General features: G+C 48.9%; 1 long non-coding RNA gene across 1 annotated transcript; it reads left to right on the forward strand.

Moving 5' to 3' along the window:
- Positions 1–451: 451 nt before the first annotated feature.
- LOC140409481 (uncharacterized) lies at positions 452–15,141 on the forward strand. The gene is made up of 3 exons (XR_011940348.1): positions 452–568; positions 14,665–14,732; positions 14,886–15,141. It is a non-coding gene; the product is annotated as an uncharacterized lncRNA (long non-coding RNA).
- The last annotated feature ends 8,195 nt before the right edge of the window (positions 15,142–23,336 follow it).

Raw genomic sequence — 23,336 nt, forward strand, 5'->3', positions numbered from 1 at the left:
AGCAAATGTGGGTTACAATTAAGACATGCCAAGACAACCTTGCATGGAATTTCACACAGGATGATGTCAAGAATGGCTTCAAGAAATGAACAGAAACTGCTGGATCCATTTATATTTCTATAAAGCTATCCTGTCAGGCAGAAACAGAAAGTCTACCAGAACAATGGATAGATAGAAAGTTTTCTTCCTATCTTATCACAGGGAAGAATGGCCCATTCAGAAGTAACAAAGAAACCAATCACCTGGACTATACAACAATAGCCACAGTCTGTCCAGACATGAGCTAATCAATTAACATCTGAAATCATTATAGGGATATTGGTCATGTGACCAGAATACACATTTTGAGATGTATTTTAGTACAACACCCAAGCTGCCTAAAAGGACAGTCAGCAGAAAATATTTGCCAATGGAGCAGTAACACCATTTCTCTTTCTCTTCTCTCTCAAGCTCAAGACCAAATTCTTTGGAAGCCGCAACAGACATAGAGAATTTCCATTGAACAGAACCTCAGGTACTATCACATCAACTTTTGGAAAAGTAGGCTCAGCCACAGATACCAGCGAAGGTAAACAATGAACTTTTAAAAAAATCTTTAAACATTGAATCTTAATTTGGCCACAGTGTGTGTGCATGTGAAAGTTGGGGTGTACCTTTTTAAGTAGCTTTATATTTTCACCTGGGTATGCGTTTAGGAGAATAAATACTAGTGCCTTTGTGTTAACGTTCACAAAAACCTGCCGGACTGTATTTTTGCAATCAGCACATAAATGGTTAAGCACAGATATTGCATTAATACCTTCACCTTATAAATTACAAAATATCCTGCTATGAGCAATCAAGAAGTGGGAAAGAAAGGACAAATCCTGACATGTGTCCTCCCTGGTCCTAACAAGCTCGACAGTGTTTCTGCACATTTTCCCTTTTCTCTTCTCTCTGCAATTTCACACTATTCACTTTGCTTGACAAAGTGAAGACACCTTGTACCTCCGTTCCTCTAGTCCTGTTTGTCCTTGCCACTAACTATGAAAACTTTTGCTCTGTTATACTCCAGGTTTATAGCTCAACATGGAAAGAGCCATGCACATGGTGATGAAGCATCATCTGACCTTAGAGGTGCAAGTACCAGCTCTGAGGCTACTTTACGAAGTACAGTAAGTCAGAAGAGTGTGCATTCTGCAAAGCACAGAGCATTTGTATGCAAGACCAAGACAAGGATGGTTCAGAAAGTAGCTTGCAGGAGCAAAAGTTTACAGCCTAAGACTACTACAGAAGCACAGTTGAAGTTCTTTGAGAGACCAGTCTGTAAAAGAAAACGTGTGTATTCATCCAGTCCTTCTAAGTGCACTCGGCTGCCTGAGCAAGCCTGGAGACAATGTCAAAGAGAATTGAAGAGCCTATCTTCATCGTGTGCCGATCTGTGTGCAGAGCATCAAAACAATGCAGTCAGCAGTGGAGCAAATGGTCAGCTCTATGACTACAGCAGTGATGGAGCCCCACATGGACATACTAACAGCTTCTCTAGGGTTCGCACTGCTTCAAACTTAGTTCAAGCATTTTCAATGACTTTCAAAGCCTGAAGAAGAGCACAGGGAGAGGCTTCAACAGCATTATGTCACTCCAGAATTTTGCTATCGCAGAGGGCAGCTGAAATGCTGATGCTGTGGCTCATGAGAGGGGCAGTGGTTCCATAGGAGAGGCAAATGCTGCCTTCCCTCAGCATAAACAGCATGTCTGCTCCTTTGCCACACTCTCAACCAGTGCCCTTATTGGTTTTACAATTGGCAGCTGGGCCAAAACTGTCCTTGTTACTATGGAGATGGAGCAGTCTATAGTGTCTGTGGTGGCAGCTCCTCCACATCATCCACCACTGCCATTTTAACTAAAGGCTCAGCAACTTTCCACCTCCCAAGACGTAACCACTGGACATCTGCTTCATAATTATACCAGGATAGGCAAAAGATCACAGAGGTTAGGCAGTGGGCTTCACACAAGGGTGATTTTGAGTTATTTTTAAAAAAAATTATGGGACGTGGGTGTCACTAGCTAGGCCATCATTTATTGCCCACCCCTAATTTTCCTTGAGAACGGGGTAGTGAGTTGCCTTTTTGAACTGCTGCAGTCCATGTGGTGTAGGTACACCCACAGTGCTGTTGGGGAGGGTGTTCCAGGATTTCAACTCAGTGACAATGAAGGAACAGTGATATATTCCAAGTTAGGATGGTGAGTGAACCTCCAGGTGGTGGTGTTCCAATGTGTGTGCTGCCTTTATAGATAGTAGCAGTCGTGGGTTTGGAAGGTGCTGGCTGAGGAGCCTTGGTGAGTTCCTGCGGTGCATTTTGCAGATGCTACACACGGCTGCTATTGTTCGTCAGTGTTGGAGGGAGTGAATTTTTTCAAATTCTTTCAAGTGATGTGGGCTTCTATGGCTGGACCAGCATTCATTTCCCATCACTAGTTTGTGAAATGTTTGTGGAAGGGTTGCCAATCAAGCGGCCTGATTTCCTGCATGCTGCAGATCATCTTGAGTGTTGTTGGAGCTTCACTCATCTAGACAAGTGGAGAGTATTCCATCACACCTTATCATGTGCTTTGTAGGTGGTGGACTGACTTTGGGGAATCAGGAAGTGAGTTACGCCACAGCATTGCTATCCTATGACTTGCATTTGTAGCCATAGTATTTTTATGGCTAGTTTAGTTCACTTTCTGGGGAATGGGAAGCTCCAGGATGTTGATAGAGGGGTATTCAGTGATGGTAATGCCATTGAATGTCAAGCGGTGATGGTTAGATCCTCTCTTGTCGGAGATGGTCATTGCCTGGCATTTGTATGGTGCGAATGTTACTTGCCACTTGTCATCCTAAACCTGGATATTGTCCAGGTTTTATTGCATTTGGAAATGGGCTGCTTCATTATCTGAGGAGTCGTAATGGTACTGAAAATTGTGCAATCATCTGCAAACATCCATCTGCAAACATCCCCACTTCTGACTTTATGATGGAAGGGAGGTCATTGATGAAGCAGCTGAAGATGGCTGGGTCAAAGACACTACACTGAGGAACTCTTGCTGTGATGTCCTGGAACTGGGACGATTGACCTCCAACCACCACCACCATCTTCTTTTGTGCCCGGTTTGATTCCAAACATAGAATTCCTACAGTGCAGAAGGAGGCCATTTCGCTCAACGAGTCTGCACCAACCCTCTGAGCGACCACGCTACCAGGCCCACTCCCTCACCCTATTCCCATATACCCACCTAACCTGCACATCTTTGATCCATAAGGGGCAATTAGCATGGCCAATACACCTAACCTGTACATCTTTAAACTTTGGAAGGAAATCGGAGCACCCAGAGGAAATCCACACAGACAAGGGAAAAAGTGCACACTCCACACAGTCACCCAAGGTCGGAATCGATCCTGGTCCCTGGCGCTGTGAGGCAGCAGTGCTAACCACTGTGCCACCATGCTGCCCTAGTTTGGGAGTGGAAAGTTTCCCCCCTGATTCACATTGACTCCAGTTTAGCTAGGGATCCTTAATGCCATTCTCAATCAAATGCTGCCTTGATGTCAAGGGCATATATACTCTTACCGTATATCTTGAGTTCAGCTCTTTATCTCTGTTTGGACCATGACTTTAATGAGGTCAGGAGATGAGTGGTCCTGGTGGAATTCAAACTGAATGTCAGTGAGTAGGTTATTGCTGAGTAAGTACCGCTTGATTGCACTGTCCATGACATCTTCTATCACTTTACTGATGATCGAGGGTAGACTGCTGTGGTGTTATTGGACTTGTCTTGTTTTTTGTGTTCAGGACACACTTGGGCAACATTCCAATGTTGTAGCTGTACTGGAACAGCTTGGCTCAGGGCATGGCTTTTTCTGGAGCATAAGTCTTCAGTATTATTGATGGGATATTTTCAGGACCCATAGTCTTCGCAGTATCCAGTGCCTTCAGCCGTTTCTTGATATCATGTGGAGTGAATTGAATTAGGCAAAGACTTGCATCTGTGATGTTGGAGACCTCAGAAGGAGATCAAGGTGGAACATCCACTTGGCACTTCTGGTTGGAGATTGTTGCGAATGCTTCAGACTTATTCTTTGCACTGATGTGCTGGGCTCCTCCATCATTGAGGATGGGGATATTTGTGGAGCCTCCTCCTCCAGTGAGTTGTTTAATTATTCACTACCATTCATGTGGCAGGACTGTGGACCTTAGATCTGATGTGTTGATTGTGGAATTGCTTCACAATATCTTTTACTAGCTGCTTTATCCTTCATGTTTTGGAACAATGAAATTGAGAATGATAAATAATCTTGGCAATTTTGATCTGTTCTTGACCTAGCTGTTGACCCTTGTATTAATTGGCATGTGATTGAAGCACTAAAGCAGGAGTATGCCTTGAGAATATTTGTGTGGTGTGTGTCTGGTTCTTAGATGGGAAGAAAGCACTCTTGTTGCATTGGGGAAAGGAGGGAAAGTAAGCTTATATTGGATAATGTGCTGCTTCAAAGCTTTTGATGCTGACAGGCGTGGTGGCCCAATCTCTTCATCCACATCCTTACCTTTCTGTTTATTGCCCTCCTTCCTCTCCCAGTGCTGTGCGCTTGCCCTTTTACAGGGCAAAGTTATGGAAGATGCAGCAGATGATGACAAATGAGGAGAATCTGTTGGGACTGTACTGACGAAGGACTGGATATTCTTGGTGTGAGCATTGTTGACTGCATGGTGATCCTAAGTAACAAATCTCTGTCCATTTTGTGCACCAGACATATTTCTGGCATTGAATTAAGAGTGGGTAGGAGGCTGTGGTCTCTAAAAATCTTAGCAGTTTTATTGTAATATTTCAACATAAATGCTGCAACGGCCCTTCGACACACATCATTTTATGAGATCATGGCTCAAATCCCCACTGACCTGAGCATATTATCAAGGGTAGCACTTCAGTGTAATACTAAGAGAATGCAGCCCTGTCGGATGATCCATTAAACTGAGGGCCTGCCTCCCCTCTTATGTGGATGTAGGAAATTCAACTCTTCAACAAAAAGCAGTTCTCCTGGTTCCTGATTCGCCATCATTGCCGGATGAAATTAATCCTACTCCAGCGGTCTCTTCACATATATTGACTCTTATAAAGTTAATAGTCTGACTGGCTGTGATAGCTGATGTGTTTGTTTGCAGCTATTTATGTGTTTCTTTGATATTTACTTGTTATTATTTAAATCCGTACAGCTGCTTTTCAAGCTTCTTAAAGCTGAGCTCCATCTGTCTCTGTGCCTTGCCTCTGACCTTTTGTATTGTTTCCTTTGGATGATAAGCATTGCTTTAAGAGCTACTGGAGATGGCTATCTCATGCATTGTGCACTTCTTGTAGCTCATGTTCAGAGCATTGTGCTCACACCTAAATAAGCTGACCTCACATTTTAGTGTAAAGTCAAATTAGCTCAATGCTGGCACTCACCGTACCCATGGAGTAGTCATCCAATTGCCACAGTTGCATTATCAACCTTGTAGTGTCCTGATATGCTCTTTACAGCTGAATAGATTGCAGTTTTATGTGTGACAAGCAGGGGAAACAGTTCAAAAAGGAAGGCAAGTTGAATTAGTAGAAAACCATCTTGAGGAATTATTGTAAAGAGGCTTTGGTTGTTAATGGGAAAATAAATTGAAGGTGCCTGTGCCGTTGTATAACAATGACTATATAAATATAGTGGCTACAAGGCTACAAACCCAGAGTGATGGAACAGTCATTAACTGTAAAGGATTATTTTCTTTATGTCTTTCTTTCCTCAAGAGCCCTCTTCCCTTCGAGATCCATCTCAAAATTCATTCAAATAATCATTTGGTAGTTCAAAACTTGAGGATTTCTTAAAAGAAAAGACATGCTGCCGAAGCTTTTCCATTTGCACTCATCAGATTCATCAGAAAAGCTACACAAGGCAAACCAATAGCAAAGGGGACAACAATGTATACTGCATAAGAAGTGTGATGATTGGTCAGCAAATGGACTTCAATTAGTAGAGGCATTGCCATAGAGACCAGAGTGGAGAACAGTCAACTGTTAGCTGCCAAGCCTTTGTTTCAAATTCAACTCAAGCTAGTTGACTCTGATTGGTCAAGGGAACGGCCATCTCCCAAGCTTTTGTTTAGTTGGGAAAATTGTAATGCATGGACATGGTCCATCTGTTTACAAAGAACAGGACTCTGTGTGTGATCACCGATGGCTTCTATGAAATTAATGTGCTCCTATGCAGTAGCAACATGAGTGGTGTTCTCCAGCTGCCATCCAGCTAAAAAGACAGCCTGTCTATCATATAAATGAGTAATGTGGTATATCAATTTCAATGCCAGTGTGTAAGTAACAGCTGGTGGATCATATCAAAACCTATACCTATGGCCATTCGCAGCAGGAAAAGAACTGACCATGCCGAACCAGCCCGTGTTTGCAAAGCTCAAAAGTATGCCCAGAACTTTCCAGACGCCCATGGAATAAAAGGAATAGCAATTATTCAAGGTTGGGTGAGTGACAGGAAACAGAGAATAATAGTGAATGATTGTTTCTTGGACCAGAGGAAGGTACAGAAAGGTTATCCACGGATCTGCATTGGGCCACTCCTCTTCTTAATGACTTAGACTTTGGTGTACAAGGCACAATTTTAAAATTAGCAAATGATACAAAATTTGGAAGTGTTGTGAACTGTGCGCAGGATAATGTTAGACTTCAAGAGGACGTAGACAGGCTGGTGCCTAAATTGTCATCCCCACGCAGCGATGGAATGGACAGGAAGACCATAAGGTCAAATGAAATAGGAGCAGATATTGGCTCTGCATTTCAATATGGCCATGGCTAATCTGATTGTGGCCAGCTTACCATCACTTTCCTGCCTCTCCCCCATATCCTTTGACTCCCTAGTCATCAAAAATATGTCTAATCTCTCAATTATCCAGCCTCCAGTGCTCTAAGTGTAAGAGAATTCTGAAGGCTAATGACCCTCTGCTACAGCAAACAGCCCCTCAGCATCTATCCTATCAAGTCCCCTCAGAATTGTATATGTTTCAATTAGATCACCTCTCATTCTTCTAAACTCCAATGAGTAAATGCACAACCTGCTCACCCTTTCCTCACAAGGCAACCCCTTCATCATAGGAATCAGTTTAGTGAATCTTTGCTGAACTGCTTTCAATGCAAGTATATCACTCCTTAAGTCAGGAGACCAAATTGTACCTAGTATTCCATGTGTGGTCTCACCAATGCTCTGTCCAATTGTAGCAAGATTTCTCTACTTGTACATTCCATCCCCCTTGCAATTAAGCTCGATATTTCATTTGTTTACTTAATTACTTGCGGAATCTGCATGCTAACATTTTATGATTAGTGTATGAGAACTCCCAGGTCCCTCTGTATTGCAGTATTCTGCAGTATCTCTCATTTAAATTATATTCTGCCGTTCTAATCTTCCTGGTCTCTGGGGGTTGGTTAGCTCAGTTGGCTGGATGGCTGGCTTGTGATGCAGAGCTACGCCAACAGCACAGGTTTAATTCCCAACCTTGCTCCTTTCCTGAGGGCCATCCTCATGTTACATCGCACCAGTGAACTGAAATGGACAAACTTGTATCTTTCCATGTTATACTTCATCGATCAATTCTTTTCCCACTCAGTTAACCAACCTCAGTTATTCCTTCGCAGACTTTATGTATTCTCCTCACAACCTGCTTTCCTTCCTCTCATCAGAAAACCTGGCTACAATACATAGAATTTACAGTGCAGAAGGAGGCCATTCGGCCCATCGAGTCTACACCGGCTCTTTGAAAGAGCACCCTACCCAAGCCCACATCTGCACCCTATCCCCATAACCCAGTAACCCCACCCAACACTAAGGGCAATTTTGGACACTAAGGGAAATTTAGCATGGCCAATCCATCTAACCTGCACATCTTTGGACTGAAGGAAGGAAACCGGAGCACCCGGAGGAAACCCACGCACACACGGGGAGAACGTGCAGAGTCCGCACAGACAGTGACCCAAGCCGGGAACCAAACCTGGGACCCTGGAGCTGTGAAGCAATTGTGCTAACCACTATGCTACCATGCTGCCCCTTAATACAGTTGGTCCCTTCATCCAAGTTATCAATATTATAGTTGTGGACTCCTCCCCAGCATTAATTCTGTGGCATTCCACTAGTTGTGGTCACACATTGGCAGATGATATCCAATACAGAGAAATAATACACTTTGGTTGGTGATATAATCAAACTGTTGTAATTTTTAAAAGGGTGCAGGCCAGAGAGACTGGACCTGACTTGATGGGCCAAACACAACTGTTTATGTGGTAAGCATTTTATGATTCTAGTCATCTTACACAAAGATGTTAAATTAATGATCAGATAACCTGTTCTGTGGTGTTAGTTGAGGATTAAATTTTGGCGACCACGGGAGAAACTCTCATTGGCATTAGTCGTATCATGGGATCTTTTACATGGAATCCCTACAGTGCAGAAGGAGGCCATTCAGCCCATGGAGTCTGCACCGCCCCTCTAAAGGAGCACTATACTTAGCTACACTGTCCCGCCTTATCCCCATACCCCCACCGAACCTTCACATCTTGGGACACTAAGGAGTAATTTATCATGGCCCTTCCACCTAACCTACACATCGTTAGACTGTGGGAGGAAACCAGAGCACCCGGAGGAAACCCATGCAGACACAAGGAGACTGTGCAAACTCCACACAGTCATCCAAGCCCCGAAATAAATTTACAAAAATAAATCTTTCAGCAGACACAGGAGCAACAGGAATGCTTGACCTGCCTCCAGAGCCCTATTGGTTACCCTCTGTGGCCTGATTCAACCCTTCTCCCAGAACCTATATGAGGAACTCTGCCAGAGTTCCAGATCTCTGGCGCTGTGAGGTAACAGTGCTAACCACCCGAAATGCAGACAGGGCATCTATTTAGCATCTCTGTTATAAAAGTGAAACTTCTAACAGAGTGGAACACCCTCAGTAGTAGATTCAGACTAGGATATACACTCAAACCTCTGGAATGACGATTGAACCTATGACCTCCTTATCTTGAGAAGAGAGGTCTGGATAACAATTAGGCACCAGGGGCGAAATTCTCCCCCAACGGCGGGATGCCCGCCGACTGGCGCCAAAGCCGGCGCAAATCAGACGGGCATCGCGCCGGCAAAAAGGTGCGGAAGTCTCCGCATCTTTGGCGGCCTAGCCCCAACATTGAGGGGCTAGGCCGACGCCGGAGGGATTTCCGCCCCGCCAGCTGGCGGAAATGGCGTTTGTTGCCCCGCCAGCTGGCGCGGAAATGCGGCGCATGCGCGGGAGCGTCAGCGGCCGCTGTCAGTTTCCCCGCGCATGCGCGGGAGCGTCAGCGGCCGCCGAAAGTTTCCCGCGCATGCGCAGTGGGGAGAGTCTCTTCCGCCTCCGCCATGGTGGAGGCCGTAGCGGAGGCGGAAGGGAAAGAGTGCCCCCACGGCACAGGCCCGCCCGCGGATCGGTGGGCCCCGATCGCGGGCCAGGCCACCGTGGGGGCACCCCCCGGGGTCAGATCGCCCCGCGCCCCCCCCCAGGACCCCGGAGCCCGCCCACGCTGCCTGGTCCCGCCGGTAAATACCAGGTTTGATTTACGTCGGCGGGACAGGCAGTTTCTGGGCGGGACTTCGGCCCATCCGGGCCGGAGAATCCAGCGGGGGGTCCCGCCAACCGGCGCGGCTGGATTCCCGCCCCCGCCCAATCTCCGGGAGCAGAGACTTCGGCGGGGGCGGGGGCGGGATTCACGGCGGCCAACGGCCATTCTCCGACCCGGCGGGGGGTCGGAGAATGACGCCCCAGAATTCTGGTCAATAATCCAGTCCTGGCTACTGAGTACAGTTCTATCCACCCCTGTAACTACCCAGATTAAGATTTATTTATAGGAGAAACCGAAGATTGATGCTGTCACCTTCCATTTGGTTTATCCACTCACGTGAATAGTGAGTCCTGGTGAGGCACCGAATAATGCACTTTCTATTAGCCCAATTTATTTTATAAGTTTTATTGTATAATCTTTCCTTTCTCGCGTAAGCTGGCACATTAAATGTCAAGAGGTTGCTGATTAAAGACATTAAAATGGAGTCATAAGTGATAACGAAATCCTGCTGTGAAGCTTGACAAGAGAACTGTATCCCTCCCTTGTTTCCCCTGTGCTTCCCCAACTCCCTAGAAATAACTGTTGACATCGTAGTCTGATACTTAAACATTTCTGGCTCTATTACTCTTAATAGTATCACTGTTGGCACTGGCATCCTTGTCTTTCGGGCAGGAAGTTGTTGATTCAAATCCCATTCTCGAAACATGAGCATAAAACCTAGGCCAACACGCCAGTGTAGTACTGAGGGAACAGTACACCGGCAGACGTGCATCTTTCAAATGAGATGTTAAGCCAAGGCACCACCTGTTCTCTCAGGTGAATATAAAAGGTCCCATGGCACTATTTTCTTTTCAGAGAAGAACAGTGATCCCCGACATCTTGGCCAATATTTATCCCTCGATCCAAATGACTGGAGAAAGCTGGCCACCATCACCACGTTGTTGTTTGTGGGAGCTTGCCGTACATAAATTAACTGTCAGTTTTCCTACATTAAAGCACTTCACTGGCTGCAAAAGGCTTTGGAACAATGAAAGGCGCAATATGAATGTAAGTCTTTCTTTCGCCCTTGCTATAAAATGATCTTACACGGAAATTCCTCGTCCTTCTGTATGATTTCACTGATGTCAGTCTCTCGTTCTGGCTGTACACAGAATAAAACACAATTTCTTCCATGTATTAGTCTGAAAAAAGAGAAGGGGTAGGTTTCAGTCTCCACACTCTGCACTACACTAGAAGCGTGCACTTGAGTAGAAAGGCTCAAGGTCCTCTGGCAATTTGAGGCCTCTGGCAGAGTTCCTCATATAGGTTCTGGGAGAAGGGTTGAATCAGGCCACAGAGGGTAACCAATAGGGCTCTGGAGGCAGGTCAAGCATTCCAGTTGCTCCTGCGTCCGCTGAAAGATTTATTTTTGTAAATTTAAAACAAACCACTGAGGAATCATTAATGGGTAGGCCAGTGCCTGTTCCACTCAGTTACAACTTATTTTTTATGCGTGTGTGGCCACTAATTTAAATTTTCAAGGGACCTACTATCTTATTTAGGTGTCTGATCGACACTAATAAAAATGGCACCCACAAATTTAAGTCGTATGACCAACACCTGTGCATCCTACGCTGCCCCACTGCTGAACTGATCTGCTTTGTGCCTGCTTAACGCCCAGGGGTAACTACAGCAATTCCTACCACAGAATCCTCTTCCTCTCCCTGAGGTACCAAGCTGGAAAGACAATCTGAGATAAGAATGATTTAATTTGCTTAAAATATACTTTTAATGAAAAATAGATGGCTGCAGCTGGCATTCATACCGTAACATCTGCGTCACCCCTCCCCAAGGTCCCCTGTGACTGTCAGTGGTGTAGTCTTTGAATGCTGAGCCTTTCCTCAGGTTTGTATCAAATCCCATCAATCGTTCTGGCATCATTTTCAACTTCAGCTCATCTGAACGTCTTTTGTATTACGGGTATGATTTCAAATTCTGGCTCTTCCAGCAGAATACCATCGGCAGCAGCTAACAATTGGGTAGGGTTAACAATGACACTTCAAACACAATTGCTTATACTTTCCAGTTATTGTGAAAAGAAAGTCATTATGTTTTCTGCTTTGACATTGAAACATGCTGTCATGTGCCCAGATATACACAGACAAGGCACAGTATGATAAGTTGCGTAATTATCCATTCCAAAGCAAATGACATGTCATGCAATGATACATCATGTAAATCTTTCAGAAAATATATCTCACAGGACCCAGTTTGTAAAATCACGCAACAGTCCATTGATCTCTCTGGTCAAGGAATGTTTAGTTTGAAACAAGTGAGTGTGAAAGAAAAAGTTGAAGCATTTTAAACCATGTTCAACCAGAAGTGCGACATCGTTGATCCACTGCGGCCTCCTCCAGAGGTGCTGACTACCACAGATGCCAGCCTTCAGCCAATTAGTTTCACTCAAGTGGTATCAAGTTGAAGCTGAGCATACCAGAGGCGGAAAAGGCTTGTATGGGCCTGAAAACATTTGGGCTGTGGTGCAGAAGACCTGTGCTTGAGAACTACCCATGCCTAGAGCCAAGCCGCTAAAGTACAGCTACACCACTGGCCAAAGTAGAAACTGCCTCAGGTATGGCCAGTCTATAAAAAGCAGGACTCTTCCAATCCAGTCGATTGTCACCTCATCAATCTTCTCTCAATCATCAGTGAATCTCAGCTTGGCTCCGCTCGGACCACTCGGCTCCCGACCTCATTACATCCTTAATCCTAACATTTTGCCAAGGACTGAATGCCAGAGGTGAGTTGAAAGCGAGTGCCCTTCACATCAAGGTAGCATTTGATTGAATGTGCCATCAAGGAACTCTTGTAAAATTGAAATCAAAGGGAATCAGGAGGAAAACTCCACGGGCTGGAGTCATACCGTTCAGCACTAGTTTGTTTCACGCTTTCAAATATTTCATTCCAAATATTATTTAACTTTTTACCAAAACCAAAGGTTTTTTCCTTCAATGCATTTCCCTGCTTATCTCTTATTTTAAATATATAACGTAGCACTTAATTTGGCACAGTCCCAATCTGAGTGAGATGAATTTCTGAACAGCATTGAATTGGGGTAGGTTTTACCTCTTGTTAGTTTATTTATGCAAACATTGTGCTATTTTAACACCATTTTATTGGCTTTTAGTTTGAGATGCAAATCGTCCAAATTTCAAATTGTTTTAGATATTTATCGACATGAGGTAAATTTGGGATCTTAAATGGAATGGCTATTCAGAAAAATAATTTGATGCAGTTTAATTTAGATTGGAGGATAGCAGAAAGACTTTGAAAAAAATTTGGGGAAAATTCAAAAGGATTCCCTGTAAAGGAAATATCAGCAAATAAATTATGAGGCAGGACTGTTGATTAATCTGCAATAAGCACATGTATATCACGTCACATCCTAATTATCTGAAAAACAAGATCATTAGGATCTGATGCCGTTTGTAAATACAGCTTCAAAATTGCTAATGTTTGCATTTGGACCGAACAGAATTATTTTCATTAAAAACAACATACATTTATATAGCTTCTTTAAGTGGAGTAAAATAACCAAGGACTTTCACAGGAACGGAATCAGACAGAATGTGATGTTGTGCAAAATGAAGATATATCCGGACAGGTGATCAGAAGCTTGGTGAAAGAAGTAGGTTTTAAGGAACGTCCTAAATGGGAAGCGAGGCAGGAAGGATTGAGGAGGGAATTCCAGTGCTTAGGGCCTAGGCAGCTGAAGGCATGGTCACTTATAGTGGAGGGAAGGAAATCTGGGATGCACAAGAGCCCAGTCTTGAAGGAATTCAGAGGTCTTGAAGGGGTTGTAGGACAGGTGGAAGTGAGGTGGGATGAAGCTATGTGGAGGTGGGGGGGGGGGGAGGGGGAGATTTGGGCACAACAATGAGAATTTTAAATTAAATCAGTCCCTCTTTATATCCTGTGATAATCTGAACCAAAACTGCCAAATTCTACATCAATATAACTTAAAGGTGTGCAGGAAAACAAACAAAAAAGGATGCAACACAAGAAGGATCAGAGCATTTTTTTAAATCATGAAGCCAAGATGATGTGTAACAACGCAAGGTGCCACCAAGCTTGAACGGAATACAAGGGAAGTTAAATTGCTGGGTTTTAAAATTCTGACAATCACAAGAGGCGGCTTAGAGTGAGAGAGGTAAAGGTTCTTGACAATTATGAATTCCTGGAGATGAGTCATTGGGAGATTGCCCAATGGTTCTTTGATTTTAAAACTACGGGATTGCAAAAAGAGGAAAATATGCCGGATGGCGTACTTGATGCTTCATGAATAAAGAGGGAGCTGTTTAGTAAAATACTGATCATTGCATCATTAAAATAGAGGCAAGGATCAGTGGAAGCCGAAGGTTGGATCGAAGGAATTGAGTCATTCTTTTCATACTCTCCCCTGGAGACATTCAAGTACCTCCCCAGATAAAATAGCAGAATTTAGGAATTGGAGGCAGTCCACAAACTGTAGGACAAAACATGTCAGGCACAGTTAACAATAAGTTTTAAAGGATGGAAATGATCGAAATAATAGAGAGCAGTATTGTGCTTGACGTTCAGTTTTCACACTTGTGATTCTGGCTTTTGGTTGAAATGTTGGGGGCCGGTTTGCCTCAGTTGGCTGGACAGCTGGTTTGTGATGCAGAACAAGACCAACAGCACGGGTTCAATTCCCATACTGGCTGAGGTGATTCATGAGGTCCACCTTTTCAACCTTCCCCTCACCTGAGGTGTGGTGATCCTCAGGTTAAACCACCACCAGTCAAATGTCCCTCTCCAATGATCATCTGGGGGTGGCACAGTAGCACTAGTGGCTTCACAGTGTCGAGGACCCTGGTTCAATTCCCGGCTTGGGTCACTGTCTGTGCGAAGACAGCACGTTCTCTCCATGTCTGCGTGGGTTTACTCTGGGTGCCCCAGTTTCCTCTCACAAGTCCCGAAAGACGTGCTTACTAGGTTAATTTGACATTCTGAATTCTTCCTCAGTGTACCCGAACAGGCGTCGGAGTGTGGTGCCTCGGGGATTTTCACAAGAACTTTATTGCAGTACTAAAGTAAGCCTACTTGTGACTCTAATAAACATTGTTATTATTATTAATTTTACTTTAACTCATTTCTGTCAAATTGAATGATATGTGTTCACTACTGCTCGGTCGTTACGTGCTATCTTACATTTGAAAGAGAATGTACATTTACTTCTTTTGCAGTTAAAAGTACTTCCTCTTTGAGGAAGCCCTATTGAAGCATATGAATGGATGTCTGAACCAGGTTGCTCCATTTCCAAACGAGAGAAGGATGGGATTGTCATCAACTGAGATGGAGATGGAGAAGGCAGCGACAAAATAATTGGAAATAACCAATACGTGATTACGGGGAAAAGGCAGGAGAATGGCACTATGCCACGATGCTCGTTTGGAGAGATTACTTGCACTTTTATCTTAAGCTGGCTCCTACTATTTTTCAAAGATGGAAATAAACAAACAAGTACTTTGGGGCAGAAATTGGTCTGTGTCATATCTGACTTATGGATACAAAATCATAGTTGGGCACCAATTTTGGGTGTAACTATCCAATGCTCCCTCCCCCCCCCCCACTGACACAAGAATTGCATCTGCCACTCATACAGCTCATTGCATGCATGCCTACTGGGTAGGTCAGTTATCGTGAGGAACCATGTTACTTGGTGGCAGCCAAGTTGTCGAGGTATGAGCACCGTTCAACTGTCTTCTCAACACAACTCCACTGCTCAAGCCCACATTAATTACAACACACCAATCTCTTTCCCGAAGTATCCTAAAATCTGCTACAATCGGTACATCACATTTATTATTATTCACCTCACACTCACTATTACACATCTGTAACTCACAACTCAAATACGTATACTGGCAGCTATTCAATTCTAAAAGACTCTCACTAATACATGTCCCTCTCTCGTAGGAGAAGGTTGCACAAAACCTCGGGTAAGAGGCTACTACCAGGGAAAGAACTGCTCAATTTACGCTTTCCCTCATTGAAGAGACTGAACGAGCAGCCAAGGGAAGGGGCATGGCAACACTGAAGGATGTGCTGAGCAGGGTTTCTTCATACCTAATTCACCTTGGGCACGATTCTCCACTCGCGCGCCGGTTGGGAGAATCGCCTGGGCCGGCAAAATTTCCCACGACGGCGATTCTCCCAAGCGGCGGGAACGGCCCCGTCAAGTTCCGTGGGCCGCAGGCCAGAGAATAGCCCGAGACACCCAAAATGGCGATTCTCCGGCACCCCTGCTATTCTCAGGCCCGAATGGGCCGATGTCCCGACGGCGTGACCCCAGTCCACTCCGTCGCCGTCCACACCTGCTTTTCAAAGTCGTCAGCCAGTCGTGCTGGCTGACGCTGAGCAGGGAGGAGGGGAGCGGACTGTTCCGCAGCGCCCGGAGACCGGATCAGCTTACCCGAGAAGGCTGCGGCCAAAGGGGGGGGGGGTGGGAGAGTGTGCAGGTGGGGGGGGGGGAGTGTGTGCAGGTGGGGGGGGGTGGGTGGGAGAGTGTGCAGGTGGGAGGGGGTTGTGGGAGAGTGTGCAGGTGGGGGGGGGGGGAGAGTGTGCAGGTGGGAGGGGGGTTGTGGGAGAGTGTGCAGGTGGGGGGGGGTGGGAGAGTGTGCAGGTGGGAGGGGGGTGGGAGAGTGTGCAGGTGGGAGGGGGGGTGGGAGAGTGTGCAGGTGGGAGGGGGGGTGGGAGAGTGTGCAGGTGGGAGGGGGGGGTGGGAGAGTGTGCAGGTGGGGGGGTGTGGGAGAGTGTGCAGGTGGGAGGGGGGGTGGGAGAGTGTGCAGGTGGGAGGGGGGGTGGGAGAGTGTGCTGGTGGGAAAGGGTGTGTGGGAAAGTGTGCAGGTGGGAGGGGGTGTGTGAGGGAGAGTGTGCAGGTGGGAGGGGGGATGAGGGAGCGGCATGCAGGTGGGAGGGGGGTGAGGGAGAGTGTGGATGGTATCGTCCATCCGCGGATGCCACATTTCAGCCGCCCTGATATGGCAGGACGGTGACGAGGACACGGCCGCAGGTTGCATGTGGCTGATGGGCACAGGCGAGCGGCACACTGGTGAGCAGTACGGTGTGAGCTGACCATTGACCGCCAGACGGCGAGGAATGCAGAGGAAGTGCTTGGAGGGGAGCAGGAGGAGGAGCAGGTGGAGCAGGAGGATCCACTGATGGTGGTGCCAGGGTGCCACAGGCGTCCAGCAAGGCCGAGGGTGTACCGTGACAGAATGTCGTTCGAGGCCCTAACGGACATCACATGCAGGAGGAGACTACGGTTCAGCAGGGAGACGGTCGCACATATATGCCAGCTCGAGGCGCACCTTGCACCACGTGGAATGGGAGGAGGACATGCGATACCAGTCTCCGTCAAGGTGACGGTGGCGCTAAACCTTTACGCTACCGGTTCCTTCCAGGCGCCAAGCTGGGAGCTATCCGGGATCTCACAGGCATCGGTCCACAGGTGCATCTGGGCCGTCACCGACGCCCTGTACGCCATCGCGGGCAGGTACATTCAATTCCCCGAGGACCGAGCACAACAGGAAGCACGGGCACGTGAATTCGCCAAGGTGGCCGGGATACCGATGGTCCAGGGTGTCATCGATGGTGTGCACATCCCCATGCGCCCACCTGCAGACAACAGGGAAGTGTTCATGAACAGAAAGGGCGCTTACTCCATGAACATTCAGGTGGTGTGCGACAACCACATGACGATCATGCACGTGTGTGCAAAGTACCCCGGCAGTGTGCATGACGCCTACATTCTGGCACAGTCGTTCATCCCCGCAATGGTCGATGGATGCCCCCCCCCCGGCTGAAGGGCTGGTTGCTGGGCGACAAGGGCTATCCGTTGAGCTCATGGCTGCTGACGCCAATACGGAGGACTCACACCAACGTGGAGAGTCGATAAAACGAGACACATGCAGCAACCAGGGGTGTGGTGGAGCGGTGCTTCGGGCTGCTGAAGATGCGCTTCAGGTGCCTGGACCGATCATGAGGGGCCTTGCAGTACCAACCCGACAGGGTCGGTCGCATGGTTGTGGTCTGCTGTGCGCTGCACAACATTGCCATGCAGAGGGGAGATGACCTGGTGGAGGAGTCGGAGGGAGGACCTGACGGCACCGGAGCCAACGCAAATGAGGGGGATGGGGAAGAGGAGGATGCGGAGGATGAGGATGATGGCGCGCATCAGGGTGGGGGGCTGACACAGGCATTGCCCGGCTGCTCGTTACGTCCAGGAGACTGCGCGACGGCACTGCCGCGGATAGCAGGCACGCGACGCGTTGGTGGCCGCACGGTACACGCACTGTGGGGGTGGGATCCGCTGAACACTGCCACTTGCACCGTCCAGTACACGGGCACCACACAGCACCCCCCCCCCCCCCCCGCGCCCCCGCACCACGTTCACGGCAACAATTCCACATCACCTTACCACTGCGGCACTACTGGGTTGCACAACATTGATGATTGGAGAAGTGGGTGTGATCAGTGCCATGTTGAATGATGACAGCCCGCTCTGCGATGAGCTGTGAGCTCAGATTCGCCAGCCGAGGTCTGACTCATGGCTATAGCTGAACCATGTACTCCGGTGCTCACAGCCTTCATGACGGATATTTCACCACATGCCCGTGGGGTGGCTGGCGTCGGTGTACCAAGGACAACGGTGTCTGATTATGGGAGGCAGGGGGGGAAAGGGTCAGCACATCCGGAACAGACCTTGAACGGCTTGTATACCACTACGCCAATCGGGCACCCTCACGAGCCCCCTGGCACCGGACATAGCACACAGTCTTACAAGTCAAATTTAACAGTGAGTTTATTCATGTGGTTAACATAGGTGCCCTACCCACTACAACTAGACTATGCCCTGCACCCGTGCCAACTTCTTACCTGCCTCACGTCTTTGCCTTACGGGCCCTACCACTACATCTAGGTGTGTTCCAGATGGTACAGCAGGAGTGGAGGTGGACTGCTGTGAATCACGCCCTTCGACATGGCTCCCCGTCGGCACACGTTTCCTGGGGCGGCCCGGCTTCGATGGGCCAGGCTGCTCGGCGGGCATGCTGGATGGAGTGGTGCCACCCTGACCTGCCCGCTCCCCACCAGATGCGCCAGGGACGGAACGGGGGGAGGCCGAGTGTACCGGGACATCCCTTGATGGAGCTACCGGGACGGGCCCCAGAACCTCCTCCTCCCTCGGGGATCCCGGTGGCCCCCGAGCCTCACTGTGGGACGGAGATGCGCTCGGAGACATGCCCCATCACAACACCGACACCTGGCGCTGCCAGTCCTGGAGGCCTGCAGAGGTATTGACCACGGTCCGAATGTTCGCCGAGATGGAGCCCAGGGAGTGCCACATTCCTGCCAAGGTCTGTGCGATCTCGACCTGTGAGTGTGCGACGCCATCCATAACGTGCGCCAGACGGTCAATGCTCTCTGCGACCGACTGCTGAGACTGTGCCATCGCTTGCTGGGTGGCCGGCCATGGCATGGTGAGACTCAGCCAGGGCCCCGAGACCGGCGGCAATGTCCTGTTGGCTCTGTGAGATGGCTGCCTGTGAGAGGGAAGCCCTCTCCTGGGCCATGGATGACGCGTGCACGGTAAGCCCAACGCCTTGCAGAACCTGACCCATGGCCGAAACCCTTTCACCCATTGCCTCCACCGCGGACCCATGCCACCCGTGCGGTGTCGGCCTGGGTGGCTGCGATTGGCGGCACCACTCCCTGCTCCTGGACGCAGATAGACTCCTCCAGCTGCGTGTGCAGGTCCTGGAAGATGGCCCTCATCCCGTTATTCAGTCCCTGGGTGTCCACAGGCATCGGTTGTCCGGGTGGGTCAATTACATCCAGGAACCCGGGAACCGTCTGGGTGGCAACTGGTTGCTGGGCCTGGGCTGCCCTCCGACCGTCCAGCCCCTCGGCTGCTCCAAACTCCACCTGCTGTACTGGCTCGGCTGTGTGGTGAGCACCAGACCGTGACCCGGGAGCCTCATCACTTATATGCCCAACCGAGGTGAGTGTCTCTGCGATGGTGGATGGTGTGGGAGACAGCAGTGCCGCTAGCTCGAGGTCATCATCCGTCAGGAAGTCTGGTGTGTACTGGTCCCCCTGGTCCCCCTCATGGCCCGGCGTAAGCTCCATGCGGGCCATGTCGTCTTGACCTCCAGGTGGATCCAGCAGGTGTGTGGCCGTGATGTGCGCTTCAGCATGACTGTCCACCCTGTGCTCCTCACTAATGTCTGTCCCGGTGGTCTGAGCGTCCCGATCCTGCGTCCCAGACTGAGGGGTCTGCCCTCCTGTCCACCCGACTGCCAACCTCTGGCGTGCGTCCCTGGGTGCAGTTGCAGTTGGCGATATTGCGCTGTTTCCTGGGCGAGACGTCCCTGAAGGTTCGGCGGGTGACCCTGGAGAACATAAAGATTCGGGGTTCATTAGACACGGTGGCCCGGGTGTATGGTGGTGGTGGGTGCACAGTGTGAGGGGGAGGGGATCGGGGGTGCAATGGCCAGAGTGTGAGGGGGGATGGGATCGAGGGTGCAGTGGCCAGAGTGTGTGGGGGGCGATGACGGGTTGGGGGTGGGAAGGACATGCAGGGTTCTCTCACTTGCTTCTGCGCCTCTGACCTGGCATGGCCCGACCTCCCGGGTGGCGGATCCCCCAGCGAGGTCCAGGGCCCTCTGCTCGTGAACGGTTAGGGGGTGCAGGACAGGAGAACCCCCTCCGGTTCTCATGCGCTCAGGCTGGTTGTGCGCTGTCTTGTCCTGGGGGGGGGGGGGGGTTGGATAAAGCATCACTATTAAGCGGGTATCATCAGGACATGCAGACATAGACGACATTGTTGCTGGTTCAGGAGACAGCACGCCATGGCTTCGCTCCAGGGGGGTCCCGGGGCTCATGTGGGTCGAGTAGATAGTTGGACACCGTGACCCCCCCAACCCCCCCTGATCCCCCACCACCACCGCCCCTGATGCCCCCCCACCACCGCCCCTGATGCCCCAATCCCCCCCAACACTCCCAACCCCCCCTGACCCCCCAACACCGCCCCTGATGCCCCAGTCTCCCCAACACTCCCAACCCCCCCTGACCCCCACCCCCAGCACCGCCCCTGATGCCCCAATCCCCCCCAACACTCCCAATCCCCCCTGACCCCCCCAACACCGCCCCTGATGCCAATCCCCCCCAACACTCCCAACCCCCCCCCCCCCCCATGCCGGGGGGGGGGGGGGGGGCCTGGGGGCACCCTCAAGGCACTTACCCTGGCAGCCCTGGTGAGGTCGTGCACCTTCTTGCAGCACTGCTCCGCCTTCCGGGGGGTCTGCCCCACAGCACTGACTGCGGTGCCCACCTCCTGCCAATGCTGGATGGCTGGCGATGCCCACGTCTTGGGCAGAGGGTGTCCCTTCTTTGATCCACCTCATCCACCAGGGTGTCCAGGTCCATGTCCCGGAACCTCGGTGCAGCTCTTCGGGGCTCAGCCATCTCCTCTCTTCTCCTCCGGGTCCTCTGTGCGCGGATCGCGCCATTTATGATGCAGCGCCGCGTCATTCGGGCATCATGCGGTGACGACGCGGTTTTTGCAACACGCCCCCCCCCCCCCCCGTGTTTCTTGCGGCCCCGATCCGAGCCCATTTTCGGGCCCTGAATCGGTCGGGATCGGGACCGTTTCGCGCCGTCGTGAACCTCCACGGCGTTCACGGCGCGTGGGCACTTCGGCGCGTGAGTGGAGAATCGCGCCCCTTGTCTCTTCTGACATTTCTCTCGCGCTATGCCAGGACAAGCTGCAGATGCTTCCAATGCATACTTCTTCCCCTTTACTCTCCCTTACACTGCAACATAACACTTGTCTTTATTTCGTTTTAGCTCTTCAAAACATGGAATCGAATCAACCAGTGGAGGAAGATGAACAGAGTTGTCCTGAAGATGCAGCGTAACTTGATCTAACTAACACCGCAACCAGCTGAGATACTGACAGAATGCATACAGGTTAGGTCCGAGAAGGGATTTGGATGCGGTGACTCACCTGGCACAAGTCTGCCGGAGCTAGAGCTGGGGCAGAGGGATAAAACAACAGAAACGGATAGAGGATTGGTTCATTAATAGAAAGGAAAGAGTGAGGATTAATGGGTGTTTCTCTGGTTGGAAATCAGTAGCTAGAGGTGTCCCTCAGGGATCAGTGTTGGGCCCACAATTGTTGACAATTTACATAGACGATTTGGAGTTGGGGACCAAGTGCAACATGTCCAAGTTTGCAGACGACACTAAGATGAGTGGTAAAGCAAAAAGTGCAGAGGATACTGGAAGTCTGCAGAGGGATTTGGATAGGTTAAGTGAATGGGCTAGGGTCTGGCAGATGGAAAACAATGTTGAAAAATGTGAGGTTATCCATTTTGGTAGGAATAATAGCAAAAGGGATTATTATTTGAATGATAAAATATTAAAACATGCCGCTGTGCAGAGAGACCTGGGTGTGCTAGTGCATGAGTCGCAAAAAGTTGGTTTACAGGTGCAACAGGTGATTAAGAAGGCAAATGGAGTTTTGTCCTTCTTTGCTAGAGGGATGGAGTTTAAGACTAGGGAGGTTATGCTGAAATTGTATAAGGTGTTAGTGAGGCCATACCTGGAGTATTGTGTTTCGTTTTGGTCTCCTTACCTGAGAAAGGGCGTACTGGTGCTGAGGGTGTGCAGAGGAGATTCACCAGGTTAATCCCAGAGCTGAAGGGGTTGGATTACGAGGAGAGGTTGAGTAGACTGGGACTGCACTCGTTGGAATTGAGAAGGATGTGGGGGGATCTTATAGAAACATATAAAATTATGAAGGGAATAGATAGGATAGATGCGAGCAGGTTAATTCCACTGGCGGGTGAAAGCAGAACTAGGCGGCATAGCCTCAAAATAAGGGGAAGTAGATTTAGGACTGAGTTTAGGAGGAACATCTTCATCCAAAGGGTTGTGAATCTATGGAATTCCTTGCCCAGTGAAGCAGTTGAGGCTCCTTCATTAAATGTTTTTATGATAAAGATAAATAGTTTTTTGAAGAATAAAGAGATTAAGGGTTATGGTGTTCGGGCCGGAAAGTGGAGCTGAGTCCAAAAAAGATCAGCCATGACCTCATTGAATGGCGGAGCAGGCTCGAGGGGCCAGATGGCCTACTCCTGCTCCTAGTTCTTACGTTCTTATGTTCTTTTCTGCCAACTCACTGGAGGGCAAGGTCACATACTAGTTCCACTCTAGAGGATTTAGCTTTTGACTTCAATGAACCAGGCAACTGAAGAAGGTTCGTGGGCATATATCAGAAAAGGTTTGACAAACTGTGTACAATTTTGCAGAACACAGAGCAACCCAGCTTCAATTTGACACAAAACTTTGCACAGAGCATCATTTCCCATGTGGGATGTGTGTTCAACTCCAGAAGCAATGCAGCAGAACCCATCACAAAAGATGGAACACCTCTTGACAAATCTATCAGCTTCCACTATAGCTGCTAGGTGTGCTTGGCCCCCAGAGATTCAAAATAATCACAGTTTTAGATTCAACATGCTGGAGCTTCATCGAGATATTTCTTACAGCCCTACATGTGGGCAGCACGGTAGTATTGTGGATACCACAATTGCTTCACAGCTCCAGGGTCCCAGCTTCGATTCCCGGCT

The sequence above is a fragment of the Scyliorhinus torazame genome, chromosome 3 (assembly GCF_047496885.1).
Source record: "Scyliorhinus torazame isolate Kashiwa2021f chromosome 3, sScyTor2.1, whole genome shotgun sequence".
Classification (NCBI taxonomy): Eukaryota; Metazoa; Chordata; class Chondrichthyes; order Carcharhiniformes; family Scyliorhinidae; genus Scyliorhinus; species Scyliorhinus torazame.